General features: G+C 47.8%; 1 pseudogene; it reads right to left on the bottom strand.

Moving 5' to 3' along the window:
• Positions 1-12987: 12987 nt before the first annotated feature.
• Positions 12988-14074, bottom strand: LOC110299804 (glyceraldehyde-3-phosphate dehydrogenase pseudogene; annotated as a pseudogene).
• Positions 14075-18956: the final 4882 nt, after the last annotated feature.

The following is an 18956-nucleotide window of genomic DNA, read 5'->3' as shown; positions in this document are numbered from 1 at the left end:
CTATTCTTGCCATCACGGTGTGTTGTGTGCTGTTCTTTGGTCTCTTTGGTGCCGCAGGCTTTCCAAGGTTGTCCCACCTGCCTTCCACAGTGCCTCTCTCTTCACTGCAACTTTGGAGTCCCCTGGAAGCCACCATGTTGACCATTTCCATTCTTGTTGTCAAAGTGTTTATGAATGCATGACATGCCAACTGTGGCCTTTATGTTGTTATCAAATACTAGAAGACAAGCTTAAAGAACCAAATATTTGCTTGTGTTTGGTCCCATTTCACACTAATATCCAAAAAGCCATTCAATATTCCCAGGAGGCCTTTTTCTGATAACTAACAGGTGCTCAATAAATAATTGTTGGCTCAATAAATAGTTGATGGTACAAAACTAACCTGGCCATCCCTACTTTAAAAAGCCCCCTAGCCCTGCCTTTCTATTAATGTTTTCTGTCTGTGGCCTACAGAGCCTCAGAAATCAGCCTCCATCCTTTCTCCATCCCTGAAACACACCCCTTACCGTGACTACCATGGCACCTGCTTTGCCCCATATCCTACATTTGCCCCTCGCCTCTGACATAAGGTCAGGTTAGATGTCCATGATCATAGCAGACCCTTGGTAGTGGGTAAGAAAATAAGAGCAGGTCGGGCATTTGTGGTCAGCATAGTTATGAACAGAGGCCAAGGAGGTACCAAGATGAGAGCCCTTGGAGAATGAGCCAACAGTCAGGGCATAGAGGCCTACAGAAGACCTTAGTTGGATCTATAATTAAAGGGGCCAAGGAAGCACCCCAGGAAGGAATGTGTAAGGCCCTGTTGTTGGATGGAGGCTTGGTCATCTTACTGTAGATCTGCCCTGCATCAATGTGCCTGTCTCCATAGCACAGCAGAATGGCCCAGTGGTATTCCTGTTATAGGGACCATGGTATTCAGTCTATGGACCCCCACATAGCAAAGCCCCAAACTGCTTTAGCCAGAGGAGGCAGACAGAGGAGTAGAAAAGCCCAGTGTCACTGCTGGGCCTGTTGGACCTAAGATGGTCAAGACTGACTTCAGACCCCACTGAGTCACCAGGCCATTAGGTAGTGGGACCACACACTGGGAATATTTAACTGGAGAACTGGGTTGCCTGTGCTTGGCAAACACACACAAAAGAAGCAAACAACATAAGCTCGCCATCCACATGTTACACATAGAGTGCTTGAGGACACAGATTGGAGCTTAGGGACACAGTGGAGGGCACAGATCTACAGTGGCACAGGCAGCAGAGCCATAGAGGCAGACAGAAACACTGGGCAGTTCTACGATGCTATGGAGACAGCCACATCAGCACAGGGCAGACCCACAGCACCATGTGTCTTTGGAGCACAGACAGGCGTGGTATCATCTGTTAGGCACCATCTGCTCTGAGCCGCTACCCAGGCGTTATGACAGAGAAGATCAGCAGGGAGCCCCTAAGCAGGAGGAAAGCATCACGCATGTTAGCCAACAGCACAGATTCAAACTATCTTGAGAGATGGCCCAGTGGTTAAAAGTACTGGCTGCTTTTCCAGAGGGCCTGGATTGAATTCCCAGCATCTTCATGGTGGCTCACAACTGTCTGTAACTTCAGTCAAGGGGGTCAAATGCCCTCTTCTGGCCTCAATAGGTGCCAGGCACATAGGAGGTGCACAGACATGCGTGCAGCCAAAACATCCCTTCACATAAAATAACAATTTAAAAAAGATGAAGTATCTGAGATGTCACCAGACATCTGCAATGGTGGTTATCATCTTAGCCAGTGATAACAGTGCCTCTGGTGTGGTGTAGAGTGTTGGGCCTCTTGTGATGCTGGTGAGAAGAGGCATGACATAGCTGCTGTCACAAGGTAGGTGGACCATTTCTCTCTCTCACTTTTTAAAATTATTTATTTGTAGTGCTGGGGAACCTACCCAGCCTTCTGCACACTAGGCAGGCACTTGACCTCAGCTGTATCCCTACCCCTGTAGCTTCCTATACAACTTGACCCAGTGGCCGGGCAAGACCCCTACTGCACAGTGGCGAGATTGTTGCATATGGAGTTCCACACAAAGCATTTCGGGGCCCTGTGATAAGCCCATGTGTAGTGGTACACTGCGAGCAACTTGACCAACCTCTTAGTTCCCTGGTTTCCTTCTACAAAATGGGGCTGCTCACAGCACCAACGGCACAAAGTTGCTTGAGGGGAAAATCCACAAAAGTCAGCAAGATCCATGGCAACTGCCCGGGAGAGTTGACTGTTGCTATGGGACAGTACCCTGGCTCTTTGATGCTGAGTACTGTTGTTTCTTTGGTGCTGGGTGGTAGCTGAGGGGTAGGACAGCTTCTGTCTGTGTGTGATTGTACAAAAGAAGGTGAGTTTTGGTCCCAGACAAAAGTCAAATATCCCAGCTGTCTTGCTATCTGAAAGCATCCCAGTCTTCCCAGTTGCCTCCAGTCCTCTCAGAGCCAAGCCTTGGCCCTAGAGGAGAGACCTTGGGACCTTGAACGGGTCCGTTCAAGGTATAGCAGACAAGTGAAGGGACTCTGGTTCTCTTCTTTATTCACAATATTTGTTTGTGTGTATGAATGTTTCACTCACCTACATGTATGTATATTGTGCCCACGTGCACAAGTGTGTGTGTTGGATCCCTTGAAACTGGGGTTTTCAGTGGTTGTGAGCCATTGTGTGCATGCCTGGAATCAAACCTAAGTCCTGTGCTTTTAACTGCTGAGTCATCTCTCTAGCCCCAGGAGGCTGGTTCTTAAATATTCTAGAAGCCATCAAAAGTTGGTTTTAAAGTAAAGTGGATGGATGAACTCGCTCCCAAATTTAGAAAGAGTATTTTTTTCCTGTAAGAGCAGAAGAAAAGGTCACTTTTGCTCTGGCCTCTCTGGCTTCTCCTTCTGCAGTCTTCTCTCCTCCCCTAACGCTCCTCTGTCAGGAGCTCCCCTACTGCCAGGCTAGTGCTCCAGTCTTTGCTGGCTCTTGCTCCTCCCTGCCCGTGCCGTGCAGACTGCTGGCCAGATCTGCCAGGTAGCACCTCAGCCCTTTCTTTCACTGCTTTCTTCATTGCCCTCTCTACAATTGAAATTTAGGGTTCAACATTAGCCCCCAAATAACATTTGCAGTGGCAACTTTATTGGGACATTATTTATACATCAAAGCCCAAATAAGAGTTTTCAGATTGTCTTTAAATGTTGCCTCAAGGGTTTTTTCTTGTTTTGGTTTGCTTTTGTTTTTGTTTTCTGATTGTGTCCTGTGGCTTCTAGAGGGGTTGTCTTGATTCTCCATTATGACATCTCTGGTCTCAGAACGAGTCTCAGGACAGCCTGTGCCTGGTCACTTTAATTGGTCCTCTTTGATTCTCCCTGTCTTGGTGACACAGTAGGTAATGACATACCTTAAAATCAAAGGAATCTCTACGTTGCTGGAATAGAGCTTCCATCGTTCCTATAAATCACGTATCCTAAAGAGTCTCAAGCCCGCCTTTCTGCTGGAGCGCTGACAAAATATGCCTGAATTCACTACTTCCTGGGCTCTTTGTAGCGTTAGTCCAGTCACCAGAGTGCATGCCTGGGATGCAGTGGGGAAGGAGGGTTGTCACAATTTTTAATTGTTACTGTTTTCTTTAGAATCTCCCTTCTTCTTGCTTCTGGTTTTCAGCTGGCTGCTGGGAGGAGTTCTCTTCTTTTGAGAAGGTTAAAAACCATTGTACCGCCGGGCGGTGGTGGTGCACGCCTTTAATCCCAGCACTTGGGAGGCAGAGGCAGGCGGATTTCTGAGTTCGAGGCCAGCCTGGTCTACAGAGTGAGTTCCAGGACAGCCAGGGCTACACAGAGAAACCCTGTCTCGAAAAACCAAAAAACAAAACAAAACAAAACAAAAACCATTGTACCGCAGTGTCTTTGGGAGCTGCCTTCAAAGCGAATGCAGAGTAAGTTCAGGGCTTGCTGACTGCCACTGGCAGTTTGCATTTAAGCAAGCATGACTTTGATTTAAGAATCCGACTCAATGGGTAATCTATCCACGGCAGGAGGTGATGTATACACACGGTTTCCACCAAACACACCAAGTTCCTCCGCGATGTGTTTATTTCTGAGTAGTTATGTACTTAATAAATAATGCGTTTCAGTGGGCATTATTTTCATTTTGGTGTTTAATACCTCCGCAGTCTGTCTCGGATTCAGAGTTGAATGGCACCTCGTAAATTACAAGCCGATATTAGCCGCTCCCTCCTTGCATCTTAATTATTGGGTTGAAAAGAAAGAGCAGGCTTTTATAAGCATTCATATTTTCTGTTTACAAGGCTTTTACTGACGTCTAATAAATTTAATTACCTCTAATAAGAAGAGGAAATGAAGTTCTATTTAGCAAATTCATAGCTTTGAAACGCATCTTGTAGTTTTACGAGGACCACAAGCTCCAAGAAAGTGAGAGCTATTTAGGGACTGCTGCTGGGTTCAGCTAACTGAAAAACTGGTCAATTATTTTTGTTTCCTTTTTATTGCCCAACCTCCAGGGTAAACTGGAGGCTACCCGAGAAGGCCGCCTCTCAGGAACTCTAAGCTTTGCATCCATACCCCACAGGGCTAGAGCACAGTCCTGGATTAAAGGGGCAATTTTCAAACATAATTTTGACTGTGTCTTGATCTATTTTCTTTTCGCCTGTGTTCTTCCTGTTATAGGCTCACTGGTTCTTCAGCAGTAGTCGGGTCAGGGTGGAGGAGGCATCCTGAACCGGGGCCGAGGTCCTGGACTCACAGTGTGGCCAGGATGCAGAGGAAACCATCCTGTGCCGCAGCTGCTTCCCAGAGGGCACCACAACAGAGCTGGACTGCTGGATTCTAGAGACTGTGTCTGGGGCTTCTACTAGGAAGCCTGAAGATGCTAGAAAGTTTGTTTCATAGGGCATCTGATAGTTCATTTGGATTTATTAGAGGTTTTAATGTCTTCCCAAACAGCACTCTGCAGGCTTCTAGATGTCTTTTCTATTGTAGTGTCTCCTACACAGGAAAACACACAGGGACACATACTACCCAGGGAGGGTTCTCTCTTCAAAACTGAAAAATAGCCAGGAATGATGGTACACACCTATAATCCCAGTACCGAAAAGGCCAAGCATGATCACAAATCCTATCCAGCCTGGGCTACCCAGAGAGTTTCAGGCCAGCCTGGGCTACTCAGAGAGTTCCAGCCCAGCCTGGGCTACCCAGAGAGTTCCAGCCCAGCCTAGGCTACAGGGTGATATCTCGTGTAAGCATTTGACCTTCAACATCAGATTTCTTATTATTTTTTATTATTGCTTCTTGTTTCTATCTTAAAGACTTTCCACAAAAATAGTTTTTGTGTGGTGGAAAAAAAACCCTCCTTTTTTTTCTTCTGATGCTTTTCGCTTTATGATTTGGCCTTCAGATCTCTAATTCATCAGAAGTTTTTTGTAAATGAGGTGAGGAAACAGTTGCACACCCACGGCTAACCCATGCCAACCCATGCTAGCCCATGCTAACCCATGCCTGAACCCCAGCCAAAGGCAAACCACTCAGAGCTACTTGAGAATCTATCTTTAAAAAAAAATAAATTTTTTTTGTCATTCTTTTATGTGTGTTAGTGTTTTGCTTGCATGTCTGTCTGGGTGAGGTGTTGGATTCCCTGGAACTGGAGTTACGGACAATTGCAAGCTGCTCTGTGGATGCTGGGAGTTTAAACCCGAGTTTTCTGGAGGAGCACTTTGCTGCTGAGCCCTTCTCTCCAGCCACAGAAGCCATCTTTTACCATGCTAAACTCTCATTTTTATGGGGAGCTGACGGTTTGCACTGAATCCCTGCATTTTCTCAGTGAACACAGGTGGCCATTTGTGGAAAACAGCAAGCGAGAAGGGCGTCTGTGGTCAGCAGTGTGTCACAAAGCAGGGTGAGAGTGTGCAGGGCAGTGTCTGTCACTCTGACCCAGCATCTGAGAAGCCCCACTCTCTATGCTGCCCTCAACATACCTGCACACGTTGCTGATGGTGACAGTTCTGCATAGACAGGGACTTCTGTCTGTCCTGTTTGCTGTCTCTGCCACCTAGAACAGCATGCGGCACACAGGAAACATTCATGAAGTGCTTACTGGATGAGCGAAGGCATGCTCAGCAGCGTTCTTAAAACAAATGACATTCCTGGGGGAACCGTGGAATGAGCTAAGTGTAAGCTGAGAGAAGGAGAAACAAGGCATGGGAGAAAAATAGAAGGGACAGACACACACACACACACACACACACACACACACACACACACACACACACACCATATTTATAGCTGCCAAGGATGCTTTCAATATCTGGCCAGTGATTCCAGAAGCTTCATCTATTTATCTGTTTGTATCTGTATCTGTGTCTGTGTGTGTGTCTGTGTGTGTCTGTGTGTGTGTCTCTGTGTGTGTCTGTGTGTGTGTCTGTGTCTGTGTCTGCATGCCTGCGTCTGCGTCTGCATCTGCGTCTGTATGTCTGTGTGTCTGTATGTCTGTGTTTGTGTGTGTCTGTGTGTCTGTATCTGTGTCTGTGTGTCTGTATCTGTGTCTGTGTGTCTATCTATGTCTGTGTGTCTGTGTATCTGTGTTTGTATCTGTGTCTGTGTGTCTGTTTCTGTGTCTATGTCTGTATATGATAATGTATGTATGTGTAGGACATAGATAGACGAGATAAAGATAGAGATAGAGACATACATAGAGCTAGCTAGCTAGCTAGCCAACCAGATAGATAGATAGATAGATAGATAGATAGATAGATAGATAGATAGATAGATAGATAGGGATATGTGAGGCTGCTGAACATGGCAAGCATCATCCTTGGGAACTATAAATATGTTATCCCAACTAGCATTTGCTTAAGATGCCGGACACAAAGCTGCTGGAGAGATTCCTCTCTCTGTGGAGCAGGCAAGGGACTTGCTGGCTTCGGGACACTCATCTGTCCTGGTGTACTGGTAGATCCCTCGAGTGTGCTTTCCTCAGTCATCATGCAAGCTGGGTGGGGCATTTCTTAGGAGACAAGAAGTGACGAGAGCCTGCAGGAATCAAAGAGGGTATCTACCAGGACTTACAGCAGCTCTCTGCCTTCTGAGCACAAGGTAGGTGTGTGTTGTGAGGTGGGCCAAGGAGGACTCCTAAGCATACATGTTCCATGTTCATATCCAAATCAAGCATCTGGGTTGCTGGTACAGAACCATGAGCCCTCTGACATAACGCTGTTCTGTCCATAGGAGCTCCTGAAGGATGCTGGCGAGCCCTGCAAACAGCCCTTGATAGACACAGAGCCTGGGTTAAAATGTGTGGGGATGCTTGTTTCGCAGCATGACCTAGCTCATCCCAATGTGTGTACTTTCTCCTCCTCCTCCTCCTCCTCCTCCTCTTTCTCCTCCTCCTCCTTTTTTTTTTGTTTTTTTTTTTTTTGTTTTGTTTTGTTTTGTTTTTTTTCAAGACAGGGTTTCTCTGTATAGCTCTGGCTGTCCTGTCCCAGACTGACCTCAAACTCAGAAATCCGCCTGCCTCTGCCTCCCGAGTGCTGGGATTAAAGGCGTGTGCCACCATGCCCGGCTCTGCTTTCTCTTCTAACCTGAGCCCTGGCTATAACTGGATTCCTAGAGGAAAAAGAAAGGAAGCCAGGTTTTCAACTATAAAATATCTTCTTTCCTCTAAACCTTTTGTCTTTTACAGTTATCTACTTTCATTCAATGGGAAGGTGTGGGAGGCACATGTCATGGCTAGACTTCAGAGGACAGCTTGTGGAAGTCTGTTCTCTCCTTCCGTGGTGTGAGTTCCAGGTCTTTAACTTGGGTCCTCAGGCTTGGCAGCAAGCACCTTTACCTGCTGAGCCCTCCCTCAGGCCTCTCTTCTTTCCTTTTTTTTTTTTTAAGTGTACAAATTCAGTAGAATTAAATACGTCCACAAAAGCTATGCAATCTTTACCACTGTGTATCTCCAGAACTGTCTACATCTTTAAGCAGAAACTTTGTATTCATAAGACAGTGACTTCCTCCTGCTGGCCTCTGGAGCACCTGGCCACCATGAGCTCTGCTTTTTGTGTCTAAGAGTTTGAGGTGAGTCACTCAGTGTTTGTCCCTTTGCGTTTGACACAGTTCACATAACACCAGGCCTTCGGGATTCACCCACGTTGCATGTATCAGACTTGATTTCTTTTAAAGGCTGAGGAATACTCCACAAGCACAGGCGTTATACTTTGCTCGCTCTGTTATCTGCTGACGAATACTTGGTAACTTCTCCCTTCCTTCTGCTGTCAAGAGCGCCGCCCTAAGCACAGGTGGGCAAACTCTGGCGTCCCTGCTGTCAATTCTTCTGGGTGTATAGCCGGACTTAGAACTGCTAGGTCACGTGGTGATTCTATGCCTGCCGAGGTTCCAGCAGAAGGCTGTTCCCACCACAGCACACAGGGCTCTGACGTGTCCACATCCACCTGTCACTTGTACCCATCCTGCTGCCTTAGGCGAAGGAGAACAGCATTTTGAACCCTGTTTCTCCTCAGCCGTTTTTGTTTGGTGTTTGGTTTGCTTTGTTTCTGGTTTTTCCTTTGTTGCGTGCATATGAATCCTTAGTTGTCATTGTCCCCTCGGTCCCCCACAATCCCCTCTGTTCCCACTGACTGACCAGTTCACTTTCACTAATAGAAAAGAAGCAGATTTGCTACATTGTGACACAGAGCATTTGGTCTCTTTCCCCTGTCCTTCAGGTGTCATCTGACCCTTTCCCGAGGTCCCTCCTCAGGACTCTACTTCCGACAAAGTGATCATTAATACTCAAGTGAGAACGAGACACCCCAAGAACATTTGCTGTTTATACACAGGGACGGGCCCTCACAAAGGGCTATACTGTCAATGACACAAGATCAGAGTTCAGTGAGGAAAGTGAGTGTTTGGGAGGAGGCACCCCTAAAACTGAGCACAGTAACAGCTTGCAAAAGACTATACTAACCACAGCCACATTCCAAGTCATGGGTGTCTTCCTATATCTGGTTAGATTTGACGGAGGCGCTCCTATTTAAGTGGTACAATTACACAGCTCCTTCAGAACCCATAAAGCCCCAAGTGGTGTTACTGGGACAGACTTTCAGTAGGACTGACCATTGACCCCAGCATCCTGCAATATGCATGCCATTGCACAGCTAAGGTGAGGGACATCCACCCAGACAGTCCCTGGACACCTCGGTCTTTGGAGAAAGCTTTCATTGGTACCATGTGAAAGCCAAAGGCACCACAGCTCTTTAGTAGTGTACCCTGAACATGGATGAGAGACCAGCAGTTTCCTCCTGTCTTCCCTGGAGGTCCAGGATGCAGACCTGTATCTTGTGAAAAGGGGCTGAGAGGAAGTGTAGTGTCCAGTTCTATAACCCCCTGCTGGGTCTGAGGAGTGGGGCAGTCTGGCTGCCTTCTGCAGCAGTGCTGTGTGTGGGCACGGGCAAAGCAGGGGCAGCTGCTGCCCCCACCTCTTCAGTCCACCTCTCCTGACTCTCATTTTGCTTCTGGCTACCTCCCTAGTTCCAGGGGGCTGTGTCTTCTGTCATAGAAACGCATCTTTTCTTTTAGTTCCCTGCTCTGCAGGGAGGACAGTGACCCTGATGAACAAACCTGACAGTTCTCCCTATACCACCTATAAACTGGTGGCTCAGGCCTGAGCCAAGTTTGGATTTAGCTGAAAGATTCACACAGCTACAATGGAACTTGGGTTCCTTCCATCTGGAAGCCGTGGTCCTACGCCTGCTCCGCCCCCCACCTCTCCTCATACTTTGCTGCAGCAGAAGCTAGAATATCTTGTCAGAGAGGAGGATACCTCCTGATGGCCCCTCTTTCCTTGTTCCCAGACCAAAGACCTCCCTCTCGACGCTTTATAAAGGCAAATTTGCTAAGAGTCAGCTGCCAGGGTAAGGATTTCTACAGAGATGATCCCTGGCTCCCAGAGGCCAGACATTGGCCAGCTTTCCCACATATCTGATGAGTGTCTTGGGATTTTGGATGAATCCATTCCCCAGTGCAGGGGGAGGGGGCTCTACTCATTTCATTATGAATGCCAAATGTCCCTTCCCAAAGTAGTCTTTGTCCCCAAAGGCCACCCACCCATGGAGCTGACAAGAGACCAGAAATGCTGGACCCTGGTCCCCTGTGGCTCCTTCAATCCTTAGCACACCAAGTGTGCTGTCTTCCACATAGCTGCCTGGAGATGGCAGCCAGGGACATCAGATGGCATTCAAGGACCTTCCCTTGGGAGTTCATGGAGCATTCACTGCCCAGGAACTCCCGAGGCCTTTGGAAAACCAACTCTGAATTCAAAGCTGATCAGGAAGAGGAGATGCAGGGGAAATCACAGTGTACTTTGTCATCAAAAGATGGCTCAGCAAAGGGGACCAGAAGGAACGGAAAGGTGCCACCAACCCACGTCTCAGAGGACATTTGCCCTAGAAATTTGGACTAGAAACCTGGAATTTGGAGCCAGAAGGGTCTAGAAAATTAACGGTCTGGTATGTTCATTTTTGCAGAAGGATGCAGAGATCCTGGACAGCCCTCTGACTGACCTGAGGTCTTGCAGAGAGTAAAGTACAAAAGGAATTTAAAATTCTGAGTTCTTAGTATGTGCCACCACTTAGATCATGCCTTTAAAATAATGAAAATGATTCTTGTCCCCTGAGCCTTACGGTGGTCGGAAGTCCATGGATCCTGCTGGAACCCCCGAAGACACGGGACTAGATTTCTTTGACAGGGCACATGGCTCACGTGGAGACTACTTCAATATTTACCTCTGTCTCTGCCCTTCAAACCACCAGTGATTTTCCTGGCACGCAGCTCTGCTCTGTGCCAGGTTCTTCCTCTAGCTCTGGCCTAGCCTCTAGAACCTTCTTGGGACCTGCATGGCTAGCCTGCCTTACTCTGGACTGTCTTACCTTCTAGCAGAATGAGGATTTGCACTTTGCTTTGGACTCACGAGGAAGTCTGCTCCTTAGAAAGCTTTCCCCAGCATTAGCCTTGGCCTTCCTGTTTGCTTGGGGAATCACCAGAGCTGTTTGGGGGATTCTTTCTCCCTTGCCAGCTTCCAGCCTGCAGGCTGGGCAGAGCTGGTGACGAAATGGATTTGCCATAGATAAGAAGAGGAGAAGTCTAGTGTTTTCCAAGCAAAGCCTTCCAGTGTTGTGGCTTTCCGGTTGAGGAGAGGGGCACAGGAAGGAATGGAAATGGAGGGTTTGATGAACTCGTGCCTCACCAGCACATCCCCAAAATGGATTACACAGTTGAAACACGAATGGAGAAACTTGGCCTCCTTCTTATTTATCAAAACCTAGAGCAACTGACTCAGCTTCGGAGCTCTTGGGGATCAGGTCCCGAGTACCATTTCTTCTTAGCTGGGAGGAGCCCCGGGAAGGTAAACACCCTATCCTCACGCTGTTTACCAGCACACAGAGAGGTTGAGGAAGTGGAGGGGGAGTGGGGAGGACACACATTAGGGGATGAAGTTTGCTCTCTGACACCCCTGGCCGTGGAGGTGAAGAAGCCGTGGCAACGAGTGATTTCTCCAGGGTGTTTTGTTTGCAGATGGCTTTCCAGTGATTTAGGCAGGTCGTTTGTGGGTCGATACTTTTCTCAAGAGTCCCTGAAATCCACATCTGCTTAAGAGTGGAGCCCGGCATTTACAGCCGGAGAATGATTTAGCCCAGAGATGGAGTCTCCTTGCAATAGGAGCTGCCTGCCATCTGATGACCTACTAGGTGCCATCTGATGACCTACTAGGTACCAGACTACTATATGGTCATTCAGTGTTTTGTTACTACTGGCTTGCATCAGATCCAGAGGGATCAAATGTGTCAACTAGTGTCTTTAAATTGAATTGTCTAAATTGCCACGTTCCCCTCCTGCATGGTTAGTCATGCAATGGACTTTATTTTCCAAACCTCTTTCCTCATCAGTTAAATAAGATAGTGCATGCTAAGTCCTTGGCCCTGTACTAAGCACACAGTCAATGCTCAATAATGACAGCTCCCGGAGTCCATCTTTTTATCCTAAGGCCATAGGAACCTTGATAAAATGAACAAAAGATATTGTCTTAGATACCTGGGGATGTAGCTCAGTGCTAGAGCACTTGTTTGGTATGCACAAGGCCCTGGGTTCAATTCCCAGTACTTGAACAAACAAACAAACAAACAAACAAACAGAATATCACGATATTTTCTTAGGTTTAAAAATGTAGATGTCTCCTTACAAGAGCCTTACATGTGCTAATTCTGGTTGAGTAAGTGTGTGCTATTGGTGGGAGCTCCACCAGGCTACTGACCAGGCTAGGATCACACAGAAGTGCTCAGGGTCCAGAGCAAGGCAGCAAGAGCCCGCATCCAAGCTAAACCACCACCGTCAATGACCACTCTGCAGCCTTGGGTAGGATACTCACTGTGATGTTTGAATCTGAAATGGCCACACAGGTTCATGCTCTGAGCTTGTGTTCCCAGGCTGCTGGTGTTATCTGGGGAGGCCATCAGCGGGGTCTAGCTGATAGGGCCACAGGCGCTAAGGATAGGCTTTGGATGGTTATCTTCAGCCGTAGTGAACTGATCCGACCCCCTAGCGTGGTGAACGAAAATATCAGAAGCCACGAACCAAAATAATCCCTTCCACCCTTCAGTTGCTTCTGTCAGGGAATTTTGGTGTCAGTGATAAAAACCCAACTAACTACTCCAGCCAACCATGCTGTGTCTCCAGTTTGGTATTAAAGGTGAGGATGGTAACATGGCCTGCCTGCTATGTGGCTGAGGATGAACGAATTCATACATGCAAGTGCTCAGGGAATGCTGGCTTTTCTGGTTTTTTTTGTTTGTTTGTTTTTTTTTTTTGTTTTTTGTTTTTTTTTTTGGGTGCAGCGAACTTTATTGATGGTATTCAAGAGAGTAGGGAGGGCTCCCTAGCCCCTCCTGTTATGGGAGGTCTGGGGTGGAAATTGTGAGGGAGATGCTCAGTGTTGGGGGCCAAGTTGGGATAGGGACTCCTCAGCAACCGAGGGCCTCTCTCTTGCTCTCAGTGTCCTTGCTGGGGTGGGTGGTCCAGGGTTTCTTACTCCTTGGAGGCCATGTAGGCCATGAGGTCCATCACCCTGTTGCTGTAGCCGTATTCATTGTCATACCAGGAAATGAGCTTGACAAAGTTGTCATTGAGAGCAATGCCAGCCCCTGTATCGAAGGTGGAAGAGTGGGAGTTGCTGTTGAAGTCCCAGGAGACAACCTGGTCCTCAGTGTAGCCCAAGATGCCCTTCAGTGGGCCCTCAGATGCCTGCTTCACCATCTTCTTGATGTCATCATACTTGGCAGGTTTTTCCAGGCAGCACGTCAGATCCACGACTGACACATTGGGGGTAGGAACACGGAAGGCCATGCCAGTGAGCTTCCCGTTCAGCTCTGGGATGACCTTGCCCACAGCCTTGGCAGCACCAGTGGATGCAGGGATGATGTTCTGGGCAGCCCCATGGCCATCACGCCTCAGCTTTCCAGAGGGGCCATCAACAGTCTTCTGGATGGCAGTGATGGCATGGACTGTGGTCATGAGCCCTTCCACTATGCCAAAGTTGTCATGAATGACGTTGGCTGGGGGCGGGGTGGCTATGCAGTTAGTGGTGCAGGGTTCATTGCTGACAATCTTGAGTGAGTTGTCATATTTCTCGTGGTTCACACCCACCACAAACATGGGGGCATCAGCAGAAGGGGCGGAGATGATGACCCTTTTGGCTCCACCCTTCAAGTGGGCCCCGGCCTTCTCCATGGTGGTTTTGCCAGTAGACTCCACCACATACTCAGCACCGGCATCACCCCACTTGATGTTAGCGGGGTCTCGCTCCTGGAAGATGGTGATGGGCTTCCCACTGATGACAAGCTTCCCATTCTCGGCCTTGACGGTGCCGTTGAATTTGCCGTGGGTGGAGTCATACTGGAACATGTAGACCATGTAGTTGAGGTCAGTGAAGGTGTCGTTGATGGCAACAATCTCCACTTTGCCATGTGGAGAGCAGATGGTAGCCCTGGTGACCAGGTGCCCAATACGGCTAAATCCGTTCACACCGACCTTCACCATTTTGTCTATGGGACCAGGCTGGCACTGCATAAGAAGATGCGGCTGTCTCTGGAACAGGGAGGAGTAGAGAGCCAGCTTTTCTGTTTTTAAGTTTTGTATGTGTGTGTGTGTGTGTGTGTGTTATCCATGCATGCATGAATGCACACATGCTCTCGCATGCATACAGAGGGAGTGGGGAAGGAGAGGAAAAGGGAGAGGGAGAATGAGTTTGTGCTGTGGGTGATATGTGCTGGTGGGTGCTCACAGAGGCCAGGAGAGAGCATCGGATCCGCTGGATCTGAGGTTACCGGTGGTCGTGAGTCAACCCAATACAGCGGGAAACAAAGTCTGGGTCTTCACAAGAGCAATGAGTGTGCACTTAACCACTGGGCCACTTCTCCAGCCCCTTCAAAGGCTGACTTTTATTATCATCACCCTTTAATAAACAGAGAACGGGAACATGGTCAGAATTTCACTGGACAAAGGTTGAATTATAGGGGTTCTGAACTACACTGAGAGAGTGTGGTAGACCTCAGGAAGAAGTTTGTGGGAATTACTAGATGTTAAACACAGGCACAAGGAAGAAAAGGAGATGAGCTATCTGGCAGTGGAATGAAAGGTGTGTTGTAGCCAAGAAAAGCACCGGAATGGGGTCAGTGGATCTGAGTTTCCCTCCAGGCTTAGCCACTAGCTACCTTCAGGACCTGGCTAGGCACAAACTCCTTGGGAATCAGTCCCTTCAACCATCAAATAAGACGGTTGACTCGAGTCTATTTGTGCATAGAGAGGTTTTTTTTTGTTGTTGTTATTGTTGTTTGTTTTTTGTTTGTTTGTTTTAAATGTGTATCTAGCACTCGTGGAGCAGGCCTTGGGGACACATGACAGGAAATGCAACTGTCATTCATTCTGTGAGGAGGGCACAAACAATAAGTCACCCATCAGAAGTGTAATCATCTATGGTGGCCAGAGCCCTTGTGCACTGAAATGGAGAGCATTGGGAAGGCAGGTGGGCACCAAAGGCCCCTCTGAGGAAGCTGCCTTTGTACTGATTCTGGGGAAGGTGAGATATTTGGGAGAGCATTCTATGGAGAACTCTGTCACAGGACAGAGGAGGAGAATGACAGCCTAGGCAGCAGGTGAGCCATGTCACAGCAGAGAGGAAGGAAAGTTAGAGAGGAGACATGGGAAGAGGCAGCTGCCCAGGGTGCAGGCGTGCAGGGACAGTATGTGGGTTTCTGTAAGACACTGTGAGATGGCTCAGAAAGCAGTGTAAGCATGAGGCAGCCTGACCCGTGCCAGTCAGCTTTCTGATGCTGTGACCGAAGAGCAGACAGAAATCAGCTTGAAGGAGGAAGAGCTTATTTGGCTCATGGTTTCAGTCCATGTTGAGTGGCTCCATTGTTCCTGGACCTGTCGTAGAGTCAAGCTGCTCACCTCCTAGTGGGATTACGGTGGGAACAAGATTTATCTTCAAGTGAAGGCCAACGGTGCCACATCTTCCTGCCCAGGCCCTGCCTCCCAGAGGTTTCACCACTTCTCAGTGGTCCATTCAGTTAAGAACTCTAATGGATTCCTGCATTAATAATCCAGTCATTTCCCCCCAAAAGCTATCCCTGTGAACCGTATAGCCCTGGAGAGCCGGCTTTCAGAGAGAGTCTTTGAGGGGATACCTACAAAGACCTAACTACAGCAATCTGTTTTCACAGTTTGACACGATGTCTAGCTGTGGGTAAAGACCTGCAGACTGTAGCCAGAAAGCCACTACTGCAGGGGAACAGTTGTCAACTGAGGACCGTGACAGGGTCAGAGATGCATGGGAACTGAGATGCTATCTGTGGAGAAGGGCCAGAACATGGGCATATCAGCCAGGGAAGACCATCTTACGTGAGCCCTCTGCTTGGACTCAAGTCTTTAGATGTTACTAGGCTCTGCGGTGGTTAGACACCTGGAGAGTTTCAACAGCTTACGACATAGCTTACTACTACTCACGTCCACCAGTGCCAGCTGAAGGTCACTGTGACTTGCTGAAGGTCACTGCGACTTACTTGGGAGTCTTTAATTTCAGGATCCACGGCGAGGAAGCAGCCTCCATCCTAAGGATCAACCACAAAGGTGGAAAAAAAGCAGGCTCCTGGTGCCATTGGCTAATCGAAGTCATGTGGTCAGGTGTCAATCAAGGGGTGGGGCTCTGTACTTTCCGTGGGGTGTGGGGAAACACAGCACAAACAGCAAACCCAAAACTCAGCAGGGAGCGGAGCCTAGCAATGGCAGTGCATATCATACCCAGCTAGTAGGGAAGGGTGGAAAGTGGGGAGGAGGGAGCAGCTTATGGGCCTGGTGCCTTCTGTTACGTCCTTTCACCTTTTCCCAGCAGAGCCTAGGATCAAATGCTTCTTGACGGCTGGGAACAGGACCCCCTGGGGGTGTCGAGTCTCAGGTTTGCATTTATTGTGCAGTTCAGCTGCTTAGAGGAGGGGGGCCAGGTATACTAGGTACCAGAGAGCATCCAGGTTAACTTCCCGCAAGGAAGAGGCTGGTCACCTGAGCCTCTCCTCTTTGTCCACTCCTTTTAGTCCAACTGCCAAGTTCTTGCAGACGAACCCAGGTCCCCTCATCCCCTTCTTTGTTCTCTCTCTCTCCTGCTCCAGGCTCGGGTCTCCAGGGCCTCGGGGAAGGTCAAATGCTCGTTGCCTACTTTGGTTTTCAGACATCAAAAAATGGTTCCCCGGGTGAACAATGGCCTGACCATCTGCGAGATGTTAACTGCATAATGGAATGTAACAGGAAGGGCTTTTAAAAACACGAAGAGAGATTTTATTGTAACTAATCATGATGGATGGCGAGTGTGGTCACACTCGGGTCGTAAATCTTTGTGCCAAGCCTGGGACAAAAAAAAAAAAAAAAAAAAAAAAAAAGCCAAGGAAGTCTGGAATTGAGAGAGCCTTGTCCTCAGCCATGGGCAAACCACACGGGAAAAGGTCTTGGAACCTCATTTGCATCTGCACCCTTCTGCAGTGAAGTCATTGGCTGCCTCTGCTTGAGTGATAGGTTGCCAGGGGGATAGGTCCTCTCACCTCAGTTCCCAGGGGTGGGCTCCGAGAAGGACTGAAGCAGGAAGGGGCTGGACAGAGCCAAGTTCCCTCCACCCACTACCCCATTCTTCCCCCATTTAATTAAAGAGAAAAGGCAGTTGCAGATCAGGGCAGGCTTTTGATGGAGACGTTCACTGACAGTAGCAACTCCTATTAGCCACGCTGCTTTCTCATGAAGTTTGTTGATGTATCAGTCAAGGTTTGATGACGATGGCTGAGGGTAGCAGGAAAGCTGGACGGAAATCAACACCTTCGGCTATTCCAAGGCTCTTGGAAAGACACCTAACCTCTGTGCCTCAGCTTTCTTCTTCGTCTTCTGCTTAGCGGGTATAATAGCAACCAGGCTATCTAAGTAAATGGGTTTGTGTGAATGTCATTTATATCTCAAAGCACTTGGCAGGACATTAGGCTATACCATTTTTTACTCAAATTGGAGTTTAAAAAACAGTTCAAACTATATGCCAGACACCATGTTTCCCTCCAACCCCTGGAAAGATAACAGTAAGAAAAAGCTGGAGAAGGGTGCAGACAAATGAGAAGACCACGCAGGTCTCACTTTCAAAATACAGGTATGGCTTGGCTCTTGGTCCCACTTGCTTCCTCCCACTTCAAAAGCTGAGCTGAGAGGACTACAGTTCAGTTCTTTATATACGTAGGTGCTATCGCCTGACCCAGTCCCTCTAAAAGTACTAAATGTACTAAAAACCGCAGTACCACACAGTCATCCCAAAGTGACTTTGGGACAAGATTAAATCAGGAAGATGGAGCCATCTTGAACAGTATTAGTATCCTTATAATGGAGTCTCCAGAGAGCTGCCTGCCTCTTTGGTGGTTTGGAGACTAAAAAAGAAGGTGACATTAAGTCTGCCAATGCCCTGTGCTTTCCAGCCTCCAGATCAATAACAGTAAGAGTCTATAAGCACTGAGTATGGGGGTGTTGGGTCCCCAGAATAGTGGGGGCTGTGGCAAATGATCACTTTCAAAAGATGTTTAGAGAAAACTTTCCTGTGGGTCTTTATCGGCTGTTTAACCTTGTTTAATATCGTACAGACCCCCTACTCGGAACTTTACTGATATTGAGCAATTTGTCATCTTCAAGGCAAGGGGGATCAGTCATCAGAACTATGCTGAAGGTCACAGAGAAATGTGCTGAACAATGTTGGTTTCCATGCTCCACACCTGCTGAGCCCTCCTCTCCCTCCTCCTCCTCCTCCTCCACTTCCTCTTCATTCTTCTTTCTTTTCTTCTTCCCCTTCTTTCTCCTTTCTCTCCCCCTTCTCTTCTTCTTTCTCTTCTTCTTCCTCCTTTTTATCTCCTTCTCCCCTTCTTCATACTCTTCTTCCTCAGATCCTCTTACCTCTGCCTCCCAAGCGCTGGGATTAAAGCCATGAACCACCACAGCCTGGCAAGCCTTTCTTCTCTACTGAGGAGTTTCCCAGTTCTCCTCAGGGTTCCTCCATCCTGACTTGGGTAAGGGTGGAGCCACTCTGGGCTTGCTGTCACTTCCATTTCCTCAGTTCTGGAAATACTTTATAGTTTGGGGACATTCATTGAAGTGTTTTAAGGTCCCTAATGTAACTACAGATTGTTCTGTAGATTTTTTTTCTTCCAAAAATATCCATAGAATTCTGTAAACCTGGGGGAGATAATTGGACTCTAGTTTCAACTTGAAAGCTATTTTTCTAGAGTTGTTTTGACTCTTTTTGAACTTTTTAAGGCCAAGCTTTAGACTAAAATAATATACTTTATGTAAACATTCTGTGGTGATTAAAAAAAAAAACAGTCTTCCTGGACAGGGAATAGAACATATT

Source organism: Mus caroli, unplaced genomic scaffold, assembly GCF_978045245.1.
Source record: "Mus caroli unplaced genomic scaffold, Mus_caroli_1 scaffold_10, whole genome shotgun sequence".
In the NCBI taxonomy this organism is placed as follows: domain Eukaryota; kingdom Metazoa; phylum Chordata; class Mammalia; order Rodentia; family Muridae; genus Mus; species Mus caroli.
This window is presented reverse-complemented; position numbering and strand designations above follow the sequence as displayed.